Source organism: Triticum dicoccoides, chromosome 5A (assembly GCF_002162155.2).
Source record: "Triticum dicoccoides isolate Atlit2015 ecotype Zavitan chromosome 5A, WEW_v2.0, whole genome shotgun sequence".
Taxonomy (NCBI): Eukaryota; Viridiplantae; Streptophyta; class Magnoliopsida; order Poales; family Poaceae; genus Triticum; species Triticum dicoccoides.
This window is the reverse complement of record NC_041388.1, coordinates 519,874,039-519,888,082: the sequence shown is the minus strand read 5'-3', so window position 1 is coordinate 519,888,082 and position 14,044 is coordinate 519,874,039.

The window sequence follows — 14,044 nt, the reverse complement described above, 5'->3', positions numbered from 1 at the left end:
AACTCACATCTAGGCAAAACTAGAGGCATATCCACATCCACCCAGATGTCGATATGATCATCATCATCATAATCTTCGGGACGAATATCAAATCTTATTCGCATTCCCTCCTCAAATCGATATGCCTTGCAGAGAGCTTCCCAATTAGAGCAACCGACATGGGAGCGATCGACTGCATTGTAGAACTTAACCAGAAACTCGTAACCATGTTTAGTTCTTAAGTGAACCCTCCTCATCTCCACATTCTCAAAGTCATTTAAACCAAAACCAAGCTTCTCCAATACATATGGTCTAGCATGGCACGGGATGTACTAATGGAATTTAAAAAAATCCTTAAATTACAGCTTGAACAAAAGAAGCACAAGTGATGATATTAATTATGATGAAATGCTTGTCGTTGCATACCATACAAACATCGAAGGTCTCTTCCAGCTTCACGGTGAAAAACCAATCACTTTGCAGGTGAGGAAACCTGTCGCACACACCCCGTTCATCATAGCAGTACCCGCACTGCAGGATCCCATCGTCATCAGACATCTCCTGTGTTCAAAATTCAGAGATTATAACTCGACAGCAAAACCCAAAAAATCCGGCATGACCTTTGCTAACAAAGGACACATCGAGCACCTGAAATTTTCCGGAACGGAAATTAATCAACACTCCGGCAAAACATAGGCCACTTATTGATGGTCATTGCATTTCAATGGTTCAAAATATGAAAAAAATATTCGAAAATATCTTATATATAGTCCTAACACTAATTAAACTAGTTTTATTAACTACTTACTAAATAAACTACTTTTATTTACTACTTACTAAATAAACTATTTCAATTAAGAACTTACTAAATAAACTAGGTCCATTAAGCACTTAATATAAATAAGCTAGTTATATTAATCACTTGCTAAATAAACTAGTTACCTACGATTTGCAAAAACAGAGACAAGGGAAGGAGGGAGGAGAGAGGAGGGGGAGGGGCCGACCGGAGGAGGAGGAGGGAGGGGCGGTGGGAGGAGGGCTGCCGGTGGAGGAGGGAGGAGGGGCGGCCACAAGCGGAGGGAGGAGGGCACGGTGGGAGGAGGAGGGTGGAGGGCGCGGTGGGAGGAGGAGGGACGGAAGGAGGGAGTACCTCGCTGGCGGACGGACGACGGGGGCGGCGGCGGCGATGAACGACAATGGTTATCAGCGCGGGCGAGAGTGACTGAGAGGGAGAGTGAGTGAGAGAGAGGGTCGACCGCATGGTGATAAAGTAAGGTTAGTAGTAGCGCGGGTATGAAAAAGCGCTATTTAGAGCCGTAGCGCGGTTTAGATATGACACGCTACTGCTATTTTTCTTTCAGTAGCGCGTTTTTCCGGCACGCGTTGTTGCTAAATAGCAGTAGCGTCGTATTTTGAAGAGCGCTGCTGGTAATATCTGTGTATAAGGTTTTCCCTAGTAGAGCCTGCTCATTAAGCATAGCTATGACTACCCTCTTGATCTGACTTGTACGCCTTGATTCCAAATTACTTGGGGGCTTCCTGCTCATTGAGCATAGCTATGACTGCCCTACTGATCCGGCTTATACGCCTGGAATGAAATATTACTTGGGGGATCCTTGTTAATGAACAGAGCTTTTTGTCCCTTGTAATAGGCTTGGAAACCAGGTGTATTCAGCAAAAATCCGGGTTATCCTGCCTTTGTTTGCCTGCCACTCTGACCAGGTAATCTTGGAATGACTCGCCGTACTCTTGACAATCAATCTTATAAATACCCTGAATTTGTCAAAGTTCAAATAGCGATTGGTCATGTGAGGTCCAGCTTACGGGGTTGAATAAAGGCTTAACTCAGTGGTTGTGTGGCCCTTGAATAGCACTTGACATTGAGGCTTGGCAGCCTATGATTGCCTTTTTTTTATTTATATTTTCTTTGAACATTTTTTGAGGTTCATCTTTTGTGCCATATTGATATATGGTCGAAAATTGATTAAGGTCGTGTTGCCTTATGATTCATATTTGAATCTACCCAGAGTTTTGCTAACCCGGCCTTGCTTTGGACGTTAAGTCGCCAGTGTGTGATGATTATGTTCTTGGAGTTCTGTGCTCTAAGTTTTGGGATGTTACCCTTTGTTGCGTCTGGCATTGTAAGCTGGCAGTATGAATACATTGCACTGAGCACTATGCTCTAAGTCTTTGGGTTGTTACCCTTACTGCATATGGCCTGATAAGCCAACAGCGTGAACAAATATCACAGGTATGTTGTTTACTTGTTATGAATAAATAAGGTTTTGATAAGCCCACCCTGGTTATGGACGATATAGTGACCAGTGGATGTTATATGGGGCATTATGACCCGCCCTGGGGTAAACCACCAGGGCACTTGTTATCTGCTTGTATGCAGGGCTTATGACAATAGGATCAGCAAGCTTGACAATAAATTATGAGCATAAACCAGTGGATTTTCAAAGTTGGATCAGGCGGTTTAAAAGTGCTATGCAAATAAACATGCACTATGGCATGGCAGATCATGGTTTTCATCTAGCCTATTACATGGATCCCTGAGCCCAAAAGAATAAGTGTTTTTACACATAGCGTCCAATGCTATGGAAGGTAAACGGGATCTTGGAACAGCTGTCTTGGCCTCCATGTGTTGATGCTTCCGGATCATCTTGTGCCGGCTCTTCTTCTTCTTGGTTATCCATTGGCTGGAAGTCCGGTGTAGCCCAGCTGATGCCGGTCAAAGCTCTAAACACAGGTTCACCATCTATAAGACTGGATGGATCGATGTCAGGAGTGAAGGTGCGCTTACGTGTAGGCAGTATAAGTTCCACAGCTTGATTAATCGATGCCATCACTTTGGAATTTGTCGCATCATAAACCGGATGGTATTTGGAGCCTTAGCGCAGTGGTAAAGCTGCTGCCTTGTGACCATGAGGTCACGGGTTCAAGTCCTGGAAACAGCCTCTTACAGAAATGTAGGGAAAGGCTGCGTACAATAGACCCAAAGTGGTCGGACCCTTCCCCAGACCCTGCGCAAGCGGGAGCTACATGCATTGGGGCTGCCCCCCTTTTATAAACCGGATGGTATTTGGAAAGATCAGTTTCCTCAGCTAACTTGCTTGCCCATGGACGCATTTCTCTTGCTATTTGAGCGAAGTCTTCAACATTCAAAGGAGAGCGTCTTCTTTAACACTAGGACAGCCGGCCGATACGTGTATTTTGCATCATGTTTTCTTACTGTTATTTATAAAGTTTTTATCCATAATAATGCTTTTTGGGGTAATTCTAATGCCTTTTCTCTCATAATTTACAAGGTACACACAAAGAGGGACAATTCCGTCAGCTGGAAATCTGGACCTGGAAAAGCTACGTCAGGACACCTATTCTGCACGACTCCAAACAATTTGAAACTTGACGGGGATGTTTTATGGAATATATAAGAAATATTGGAGCCAATAACTACCAGAGGGGGCCACCAGGTGGGCACAACCCACCTGGGCATGCCCTGGTGGGTTGTGGACTCCTCGGCCCACCTTCGGTGCCCATCTTCTGGTACATAAGTGATTTTGACCTAGAAAAAAATAAGGAGAAGGCTTTCGGGATGGAGCACCGCCGTCTCAAGGCAGAACTTGGGCAAGATCACTTTTGCCCTCCGGCGGCGAAATTCCGCCGGGGGAACATCCCTCCGGGAGCGGGAAATCATCGTCATCATCATCACCAACAACTCTCCCATCTTGGGGAGGGCAATCTCCATCAACATCTTCAACAGCACCATCTCCTCTCAAACCCTAGTTCATCTCTTGTGTTCAATCTTGTCACCGGAACTACAGGTTAGTGCTTGTGGGTGACTAGTAGTGTTGATTACATCTTGTAGTTGCGTACAATATGGTTTATTTGGTAGAAGATTATATGTTCAGATCCATTATGCTATTTAATACCCCTCTAACCATGAGCATTTTTATCATTTGTGAGTAGTTACTTTTGTTCTTGAGGTCACGGGAGAAATCATGTTGCAAGTAATCATGTGAACTTGATATGTGTTCGATATTTTGATATTATGTATATTGTTATTCCCTTAGTGGTGTCATGTGAACATCGACTACATTAAACTTCACCATATTTGGTCCTAAGGGTATGCATTGTGGAGTAGCAATTATATGGTGGGTTGCGAGAGTGACAGAAGCTTAAACCCCAGTTTATGCGTTATTCCGTAAGGGACCGATTGGATCCTAGAGTTTAATGCTATGGTTAGAATTTATTCTTTATACTTTTCTCATAGTTGCGGTTACTTGCGGGAGGGTTAATCAGAAGTAAAACGCTTGTTCAAGTAAGAATAGCACCTAAGCACCGGTCCACCCACATATCAAATTATCAAAGTAGCGAACACAAATCAAACCAACATGATGAAAGTGACTAGATGAAATTCCCGTGTACCCTCAAGAACGCTTTTCTTATCATAAGAGACCGTTTTGGCCTGTCCATTGCCTCAAAAGGATTGGGCTACCTTGCTGCATAACTATTACTATTATTTTCACTTGCTCGTTACAAATTATCTTGCTATCAAACTACTCAACTACTTACAATTTCAGCACTTGCACACATTACCTTATTGAAAACTACTTGTCATTTCCTTCTGCTCCTCGTTGGGTTTGACAATCTTACTTTCTGAAAAGAGCTACAATTGATCCCCTATACTTGTGTGTAATCAAGGCAATTTTCTGGCACCGTTTCCATGGAGTGAAGCGCCTTTGGTAAGTGGAATTTGGTAAGGAAACATTTATATAGTGTGCTGAAATTTATTGTCACTTGTTACTATGGAAAACAACCTTTGAGGGGTTTGTTCGGGGCATCTTCACCTCGTCGGGATCCACAATTAGTTACCCCTCAAGCTACTGCACCTGCTGAAAATATTAAATATGAAATTCCTTCGGGTATGATAGAACAACTGCTAGCTAATCCTTATGCAGGAGATGGAACCGAACATCCTTATATGCACTTGATACATGTGGACCAAATTTGTGGCTTGTTTAAGCTTGCAGGTTTACCTAGAGATGATTTGATGAAAAAGGTTTTCCCTTTATCTTTTAAGGGAAAAGGATTGGCATGGTATAGGCTATGCGATGATACTGGATCATGGAATTGGAATCGTTTGAAATTGGAGTTCCACCAAAAGTTTTATCCTATGCATCTAGTTCATCGTGGTCGGAATTATATATATAATAATTTTTGGCCTCGTGAAGGAGAAAGTATCGCTCTAGCTTGGGGGAGGCTTAAGTCAATGTTATATTCTTGCCCCAATCATGAGCTCTCAAGATAAATTATTATCCAGAATTTTTATGCTCGGCTTTCTCGTAATGATCAAACCATGCTTGATACTTCTTGTGCTTGTTCCTTTATGAAGAAGACTATTGAATTCCGGTGGGACCTTTTGGAAAGAATTAAATGCAACTCAAAAGATTGGGAACTCGACAAAGGTAAAGAGTCAGTTATTAAACTTAAATATGATTGTGTTAAATATTTTATGGATACCGATCCCTTTCAGAAGTTTAGCACTAAATATGGACTTGACTCTGAGATAGTAGCCTCCTTTTGTGAATCATTTGCTACTCATGCTGAACTCCCTAAATAGAAGTGATTTAAATATCACCCACCTATTAAAGAAGAAATTGAAGAACCAGTACCAGTTAAAGAAGAAACTATACTCTATAATGTTGATCCAGTTGTCCCTGCTACTTATATTGAGAAACCACCTTTCCCTGTTAGGATAAGGAACATGCGAAAGTTTCAACTGTGGTTAACAAAAGATATATTAGAACACCTAAACATGATGAACAAATTGAACTAGAATCTAGTATTTCTATGGTTAAAGATCTCTTGGAAGAAGATATGGATGGGCATGTTATTTACTTCTATGAAGAAGCTGCTTGGATTACTAAACCTGATGGAAAAGATAAACATAGACCAGTTGTTGGCATGCCTGTTATTTCAGTTAAAATAGGAGCTCACTGTTATCGTGGTTTATGTGACATGGGTGCTAGTGTGAGTGATATTCCTTACACTTTATATCAAGAAATTAAGAATGACATAGCACCTGCTAAGATAGAAGAAATAGATGTTACTATTAAACTTGCTAATAGAGACACTATAAAACCAGTTGGGATAGTTTGAGATGTTGAAGTCTTGTGTGGGAAAATAAAATACCGTACTGATTTTGTTTTTCTTGGTTCCCCACAAGATGACTTTTATCCCATTATCTTTGGTAGACCTTTCTTGAACACAGTTAATGCTAACAATTTGTTGGTGTTAGTTTTGGTGATGAGTCTCATGAATTTAATTTTTCTAAGTTTAGTAGAAATCTTCATGAAAAAGAATTGCCTAGTAAGGATGAATTAATTGGTCTTGATTCTATTGTTTTTTCGCCTACTGATCCTTTAGAACAATATTTGCTAGACCATGAAAATGATTTACATATGCATGAAAGAAATGAGATATATAAAAATTTCTTTGAACAATGTCATCTGCTTAAACACAATTTGCCTATTGAAACTCTAGGAGGTCCACCTCCACCTAAAGGTGATCTTGTGTTTGAATTAAAAAAATTGCCAGACACTTTGAAATATGCTTATCTTGATGAAAAGAAAATATATCATGTTATTATCACTGCTAACCTTTTAGAACATGAAGAAGAACGATTATAGAAAGTTCTAAGGAAGCACCGGGATGCTAAGGGCATTAGTCCCATTCAATGTCAGCACAAAATTAATATGGAACCTGATGCTAAACAAGTTGTTGGTCACCAACGTCGGTTAAATCTGAAGATGAAAGAGGTGGTAAGAACGGATATATTAAAACTTCTGGAAGCGGTTATAATCTATCCCATAGCTGATAGTAGATGGGTAAGCCATGTTCATTGTGTTCCTAAGAAAGGAGGTTTTACTGTTGTTCCTAATGATAAGAATGAACTTTTACCACAAAGAATTGTTACAGGCTATAGATTGGTAATTGACTTTAGAAAATTAAGCAAAGCAACTAGAAAAGATCATTACCCTGTGCCTTTTATTGATCAAATGCTTGAAAGATTATATAAGCGCACACACTTTTTCTTCCTTGATGGATATTCTGGATTTTCAAAAATACATGTATCTCAACCTGATCAATAAAAGACCATTTTTACTTGTCCCTTTGAAACTTATGCTCATAGACGTATGCCTTTGGTTTATGCAATGCACCTGCTACCTTTCAAAGGTGTATGACTGCTATATTCTCTAACTTTTGTGAAAAGATTGTTGAGGTTTTCATGGATGACTTCCTTGTCTATGGGAAGTCTTTTGATGATTGTTTAAGCAATCTTGATCGAGTTTTGCAGAGATGTGAACAAACTAATTTTGTCTTGAATTGGGAGAAGTGCCACTTTATGGTTAATGAAGGCATTGTCTTGGGTCATAAACTTTCTGAAAGAGGTATTGAAGTGGACCAAGCTAAGGTTGATGCAAATGAAAAAATGCCATGTCCTAAGGACATCAAAGGTATTCGTAGTTTCCTAAGTTATGTTGGTTTCTATAAGAGATTTATCAAAGACTTTTCTAAAAGTTCTAGGCCTCTTACTAATCTTTTGCAAAAGGATATTCCTTTTGTTTTTGATGATGATTGTCTTGAAGCCTTTGAAACACTCAAGAAAGCCTTAATTTCTGCACCTATTGTTCAACCACCTGATTGGAACTTGCCTTTTGAAATTATGTGTGATGCTAGTGATTATGCTGTTGGTGATGTTCTAGGACAAAGAGTTGATAAGAAACTGAATGTTATTTATTATGCTAGTAATACCCTAGACAGTGCTCAAAGAAATTAAGCTACTACTGAAAAAGAATTCTTAGAAGTGGTGTTTGCTTGTGATAAATTTAGACCTTATATTGTTGATTCCAAAGTAACTGTTCACACAGACCATGCTGCTATTAAATATCTTATGGAAAAGAAAGATGCTAAACCTAGAATTATTTGTTGGGTTCTCTTGTTACAAGAATTTGATTTACATATTATTGTTAGAAAAGGAGTTGAGAACCCTATAGCTGATAACTTGTCTAGGCTTGAAAATGTGCTTGGTGACCCACTACCTATTGATGATGGTTTTCCTGATGAGTAGTTAGCTGCAATAAAGTTTCTCATAGCACTCCTTGGTATGCTGACTATGCTAATTACATTGTTGCTAAATATTTACCACCTAGATTTACATACCAACAAAAGAAAAAATTCTTCTATGATTTAAGACACTACTTTTGGGATGACCCACATTGTCGGTGTCAAAACCGGCGGATCTCGGGTAGGGGGTCCCGAACTGTGCGCCTAGGCCGGATAGTAACAGGAGGCAGGGGACACGATGTTTTACCCAGGTTCGGGCCCTCTTGATGGAGGTAAAACCCTACGTCCTGCTTGATTAATATTGATGATATGGGTAGTACAAGAGTAGATCTACCACGAGATCAGAGAGGCTAAACCCTAGAAGCTAGCCTATGGTATGATTGTATGTTATGGTTGTTGTCCTACGGACTAAAACCCTCCAGTTTATATAGACACCGGAGAGGGTTAGGGTTACACAAGGTTGGTTACAAAGGGGGAGATATCCATATCCGTATTTCCTAGCTTGCCTTCCACGCCAAGTAGAGTCCCATCCGGACACGAGACGAAGTCTTCAATCTTGTATCTTCATTGTCTAACAGTTCGGCCAATGGAGATAGTCCGGCTGTCTGGAGACCCCCTTATCCAAGACTCCCTCAGTAGCCCCTGAACCAGGCTTCAATGACGATGAGTCCGGCGCGTAGTATTGTCCTCGGCATTGCAAGGAGGGTTCCTTCTCCGAATACATCACAGGAGAATTTGAATACGAGGATAGTGTCCGACCCTATAAAATAAGTTCCACATTCCACCATAGAGAGAATAATATTTTCGCAGATCTAATTTGCTGCCTTGTTTTGGCAGCATGACGTTATGTCACGGCCCAGTGATTATTCGAACCGTTTCTTTTAACCAGCCCTGCACACAACGCAAGGCAGTTTTTCGACACGTCTTGTCAAAGCAAAGATCGTTTCCCCTTATTACGGGATTCTCATCAATACGGGCGTGGGTAACCCAACCGCGCCATCAATTGCGGCGCTTGGGGGATAAGCGAGTTTTACTAGGTAAGTGGGGACACTTAGTTTCGTCCGCCCATATAAAGGGATAAGGATTCATCGTGCTATCCACGCCTTCTTCCTCCCTTACCCATCCGTTTTCGCACACTCGAGCTCTAGCGCCCAAGTCCGCACTTCCCACCTCGACCTTCTCCAATCATGTCTGAAGCGGGAGGCAAGTGGATGGTCTCCTCCATCACGGAGGGAGACATCAAGAAACTGAGGAGAGCCGGATACCTGCCCGACGACATCGCGCGCCGGCTCCCAAATGAGGGGCAGCTCATCCCCACCCCCAGGCCCCATGAGAGGGGAGTATTCCTCACCCATTTCCTTTGTGGACTAGGATTCCCTCTCCATCCATTCATCTTGGGGATCATGTTCTATTACGGCCTGGATTTCCACGATCTGACCCCGAACTTAGTCCTCAACATCTTGGCGTTTATCGTCGTGTGCGAGGCCTACCTCCGCATCAAGCCCCACTTCGGCTTATGGCTGAAGACCTTCAATGTCAAGCCGAAGGTGGTGGGCGGCCGCCAGGCGGAGTGTGAAGGCGCCATGGTGGGCAAGATGCCCAACATAACATGGCTCGAGGGCTCCTTTGTGGAAACCATAAAGGGGTGGCAATCGGGGTGGTTCTATATCACCGAGCCGCATGACCCTGCATGGGCAGCGGCCCCCGAGTTCCGATTTGGCATCCCCATGCGGCTCACCTCCTGGAAAGAGAAGGGCATGTCCTGGGGTAGTTTGAAAGAGCTGACCGGACTCCAAAAATGTATTCAAAACGTGGTGGACAAGAAGCTCAAGCTTGTCAACATAGTCCTAGTTATGCTCATCCGCCGGATACTCCCGAGCCAACAACGGGAGTTCAACTTGTGGGAGTTCAATCCGGCACAGCACCAAACTCTGAACAGGCTCTTCGACACGACTAATGAAGATGCCTGGAGGGTGCTGTTCAAAAGTGCCGAGGTCCCCCCCCCCTATTACAGTGGATCGCGGATTCAACGTGAAGCGCCAAGCCAGTGCGGTAAGCTGCTTTACCTTTCAAAGGATACTTATTTTTTCATATCGATTGACTCTATGCGGGATCTAAACTCCCGTACCTTTGACAGGACTAGCAGAAGATGGCCGGACAGATCGACTATCCGGCTCCTTTGCTCGAAGGCCCCGCAAAACCTCTTTTGGCGAAGATATTGACTCCGGCCCCTTATACGGTGCCGGAGAAGACCAAGAAGGCCAAGGGAACTCAAAAGAGTTCCCGACACCAGGCGTCGTCGGATTCACCGTCCGTTGACTCTACGGCGCACTCTTCCCCCGAAGACGAGGAAGAAGAAGAAGAAGATGCTCCCCCACCGACTAGGGGAGACAAGAAAAGGAAGGTCGCCCCAACCGGGGAGGCCGGAGGGTCCAAGAAGGGAAGGACTCTCCTTCCAAACAGTTCCACTGCCGGCGACGAAGGCGAAGACGAGTGGCTGCCCAGGGTCAAGCCCCCGGGGAGATCGTAATTATTCGGATACCAGAGTAACTCATAAGATTCCTTTGTCGCACTGCTTTCCCTAACACGAATGCAATTATGCAGGCTGCCATGAGCCAGTATTGATGTATCATCGGATGGCTCCCTAGGCTTGTCAGACATGGATAGTGATCCAGTCCCGACCGCCACCTCCCCTCATCCTGCTAACGATGCCGAGGTGCTATCTCAAGAGGCACCGAGTTGAGGGGAAACAGTCCTGCAGGCGCCTCAAGGCGACCTTCCGGACTCCGGGAGCCGCGGGGACGGGGCCCCCGAGAGCTCCGAGTTTGGCCCTTAGCCGAACACCGCGCCGGACCCTCCAGCGGTTCTGGGCTTGGGTAGGCGGCCTCCTTCTAAGAGGGGCAAGATGCCTGTGCCGGTGACTTCTTTCCATCTAGAGGCACCGGACAATCTGTCAGAAGCGCTTCGCAGCGCTTCCATCAACGAGGAGCACCGCACTATCATTAGTGCGGTGATCCAGAAGGTTCAGTCCGCCAAGAGTGGATTGACTGAAGCCTGTGCCAGCCTTCTAACAGGCTTTGGGTTAAGTGTTTTAAAATGTAGTAGAAATATTACCGCATAGACAGTAGCCCCTGATGCTTTGTTCGGTGTTACAAAGAAAAGTCGAACAGAGGATCAAACAATATCACAGGAGTCTAATATAAGTATGTCAATATGCGTATGCAGGCTTCGCTGCTGGCGTCCACCGCACTGACTGCGGAGGTCGTCGTACTGAAGCAGGACCTCGAGGGGTCCAGGAAAGAGCTCGGATTTGCCAAGAGGCAGCTCGAGGAGAACAAGGGTAAGTAATAACCTATCTATAGAAATGTATATATAAAATAGGACACGATTGCAAAATGACAGGATCATTTTATGTTTTCCAGGGGCCACGACCGAGGTGGCGACCCTGAAGCAAGCGCTAACAAAGGCCGAAGATAAAGCGGCCAAGGAGCGCACCGAGCGAGAGAAGCATGAGGCTCGGGTGGGCTAGGTGCAGCAAGAGCTCCAGGCTCTCGTGGAGAAGCACGAGGCGTTGGAGCTTGACTCAAAGATGCGGGAGTCTGAGCTTGCCGCGGCCCTCGAGAGTGTAAAAAGTGCCAAGGCTGAAGCCCAAAAGGCCCTCCAAGAGATCGACGCGATGAAGAAGATAGCAGCCGGTAAGGCTTTCTATATGCAAAGCAAGCATGTAAAAGTAAATTATCGATTACTTACCTGGATCCGGAGCTCGTCAGGAGAATTCGCAGATTTTACCCGCAGTGTGTCCGATGCCGCACAATTTTACCAGGCCGAGGACGGAAGCTCAACAGAGAAGTTGTTCTGGTCTCAGTATGCTGAGGCCAAACATCCGGTGCCAATGAGCGACCAGCTGAAGCAGATGGTCGAGCTACATAAGGCGGCCGATCAGGCCATGAAGAGCTTTATAGTCCGGTTGTGGCCTGGCGACGCCCTTCTGAACAGCTTCTTCGCCCTGGTGAGGCGGCTCGTGGATGCCTGCCCGCGGCTGGAGGTCGTCAAGCGATCTGTCTGCATTGAAGGTGCACGCCAGACTTTCGCCCGTGTGAAATTGTAGTGGGTCAAGCTAGACGCCGTGAAGCTGATCAAGGAGGGGCCGCCAGAGGGCAAGGAACACCGCCACCCCGAGATGTACTACGAGGGTGTTCTGTCGGGTGCCCATCTCATCGCGGACGAGTGTTCAAAAGATGTACTATTTGAATGAGACTTGCTCGTGTGATCATGTATGATGAAATCTGGTTATGCGCTATGCAACACTTGTGTGAATTTAAAATATTACCTTCTGTTTGGCCATTTATCCAATCTGAGAGATGGCTAGTCCTCGGCTTCTGCCCCCATGCCACGAGTGCTGGGGTGTTCGAGATAAACCTAAGTACTCTTGTTCCCATATTTCGGTCCTTCGAGGGAGGTGCTCAGCACAACGAACAAGGCAACCGGACTAATAATGCTTTATCACTCTAACTTAGCCATAGAATTCTATAATTTTAAATTTCAGCGAAGCCCCTGGTATTCGGAAGGCCGAATTCGAGGTGCGATACACGCCTGTAAGCAGGACAGGGCCGGCCCCTCGCCCTAGGCGGCATAAGTCTTTACGGACTCGAAAAACCTCGCCGAACAGCGACCAGTATCTCGCCTTATCATGACAGTCAGTTTTAGCTTTCTCTACTGAGGTCCTAAGCCCAGCAGAACCCGGGCACAATCGCAGTAGTTCTCCTAGCGCTACCTTAGCCGACAGAGTGGAACGTAAGATACCAAAACATAGGAGCCGGGCAAACCCAACATTTGACCAAAGACATGATTCGGAGCGGATGCATATAATGTTATAAGTTCGGGGTGCCGCACTTGTGAAAGTGTTCGGACTTTTCACACCATATTGTGGGGTACGTAAGCCCCTGGTGTATTGGTCGTACCATAGTGTACGGTTGCAAGGCGTCATTAATGAACACACACACACACACACACACACACATATATAACAAGAATGCAATAATAGTCGTAATGTCATGCATTGTTTATTAAAAAATTGCGTTAAAGCAGAGTGATACAGATAGTGCGATAAGCAAAGAGTAGGACTATGTCCCTTCCAAGGGCAAGCTGAGGAATGATATTAAATTGAATATTTCACTCATTACTGTAATCAACCTGGGATTCCGTGGTATAATGTAGCTTTCTGCCTCCTTGGTTGCTGTATCATGTGTTCGGCAATAGTGCTGCCGGACAGTGATTCCAGAGATTAAGGTCCTGAAAGAAAAAGAAAAATAACCAAACGGGAAGCCCCTAGTGCGGTTTAGGCAGCGTCTTGGGGCGTGCCATAGTTGTGCCCCCTCCCCACCTGTGCCCATGGTATTTTTAATGAGTAATTATGTACGCACGGCACGAGTTTCGCCGCTGGCCTAGGATTGGGGTGGCCGCCGTATTGCTACGCGAGCTCAGATCGCGCCAGGCGGTCTATTTGCCGATTGCCCCAAGCGCACTTGAAGGTGTCCGGGCTGTGAAGCGCCGAACTGGTTGATTGCCTTGAGAGGCTGCTTTGCATTTCTGCCGCGAGGGCTGCGGTGTGCTCCTCTGCTCGGAGGGAGCGCTCTGTGTTTCCATTGACTGTAATAACTCCGCGAGGTCCTGTCATCTTGAGCTTGAGGTATGCATAATGCGGTACCACATTGAATCTAGCAAATGCGGTTCGCCCGAGCAGCGCGTGATAACCATTGTGGAACGGGACTATATCGAAGATTAAATCTTTGCTTCGGAAGTTATCCGGGGATCCGAAGACCACTTCCAGTGTAATTGAGCCTGTGCAATGGGCCTCTACACCTGGAATGACGTCCTTAAAGGTCGTTTTTGTGGGTTTGATCCTTGAGGGGTCTATACCCATTTTGCGCAC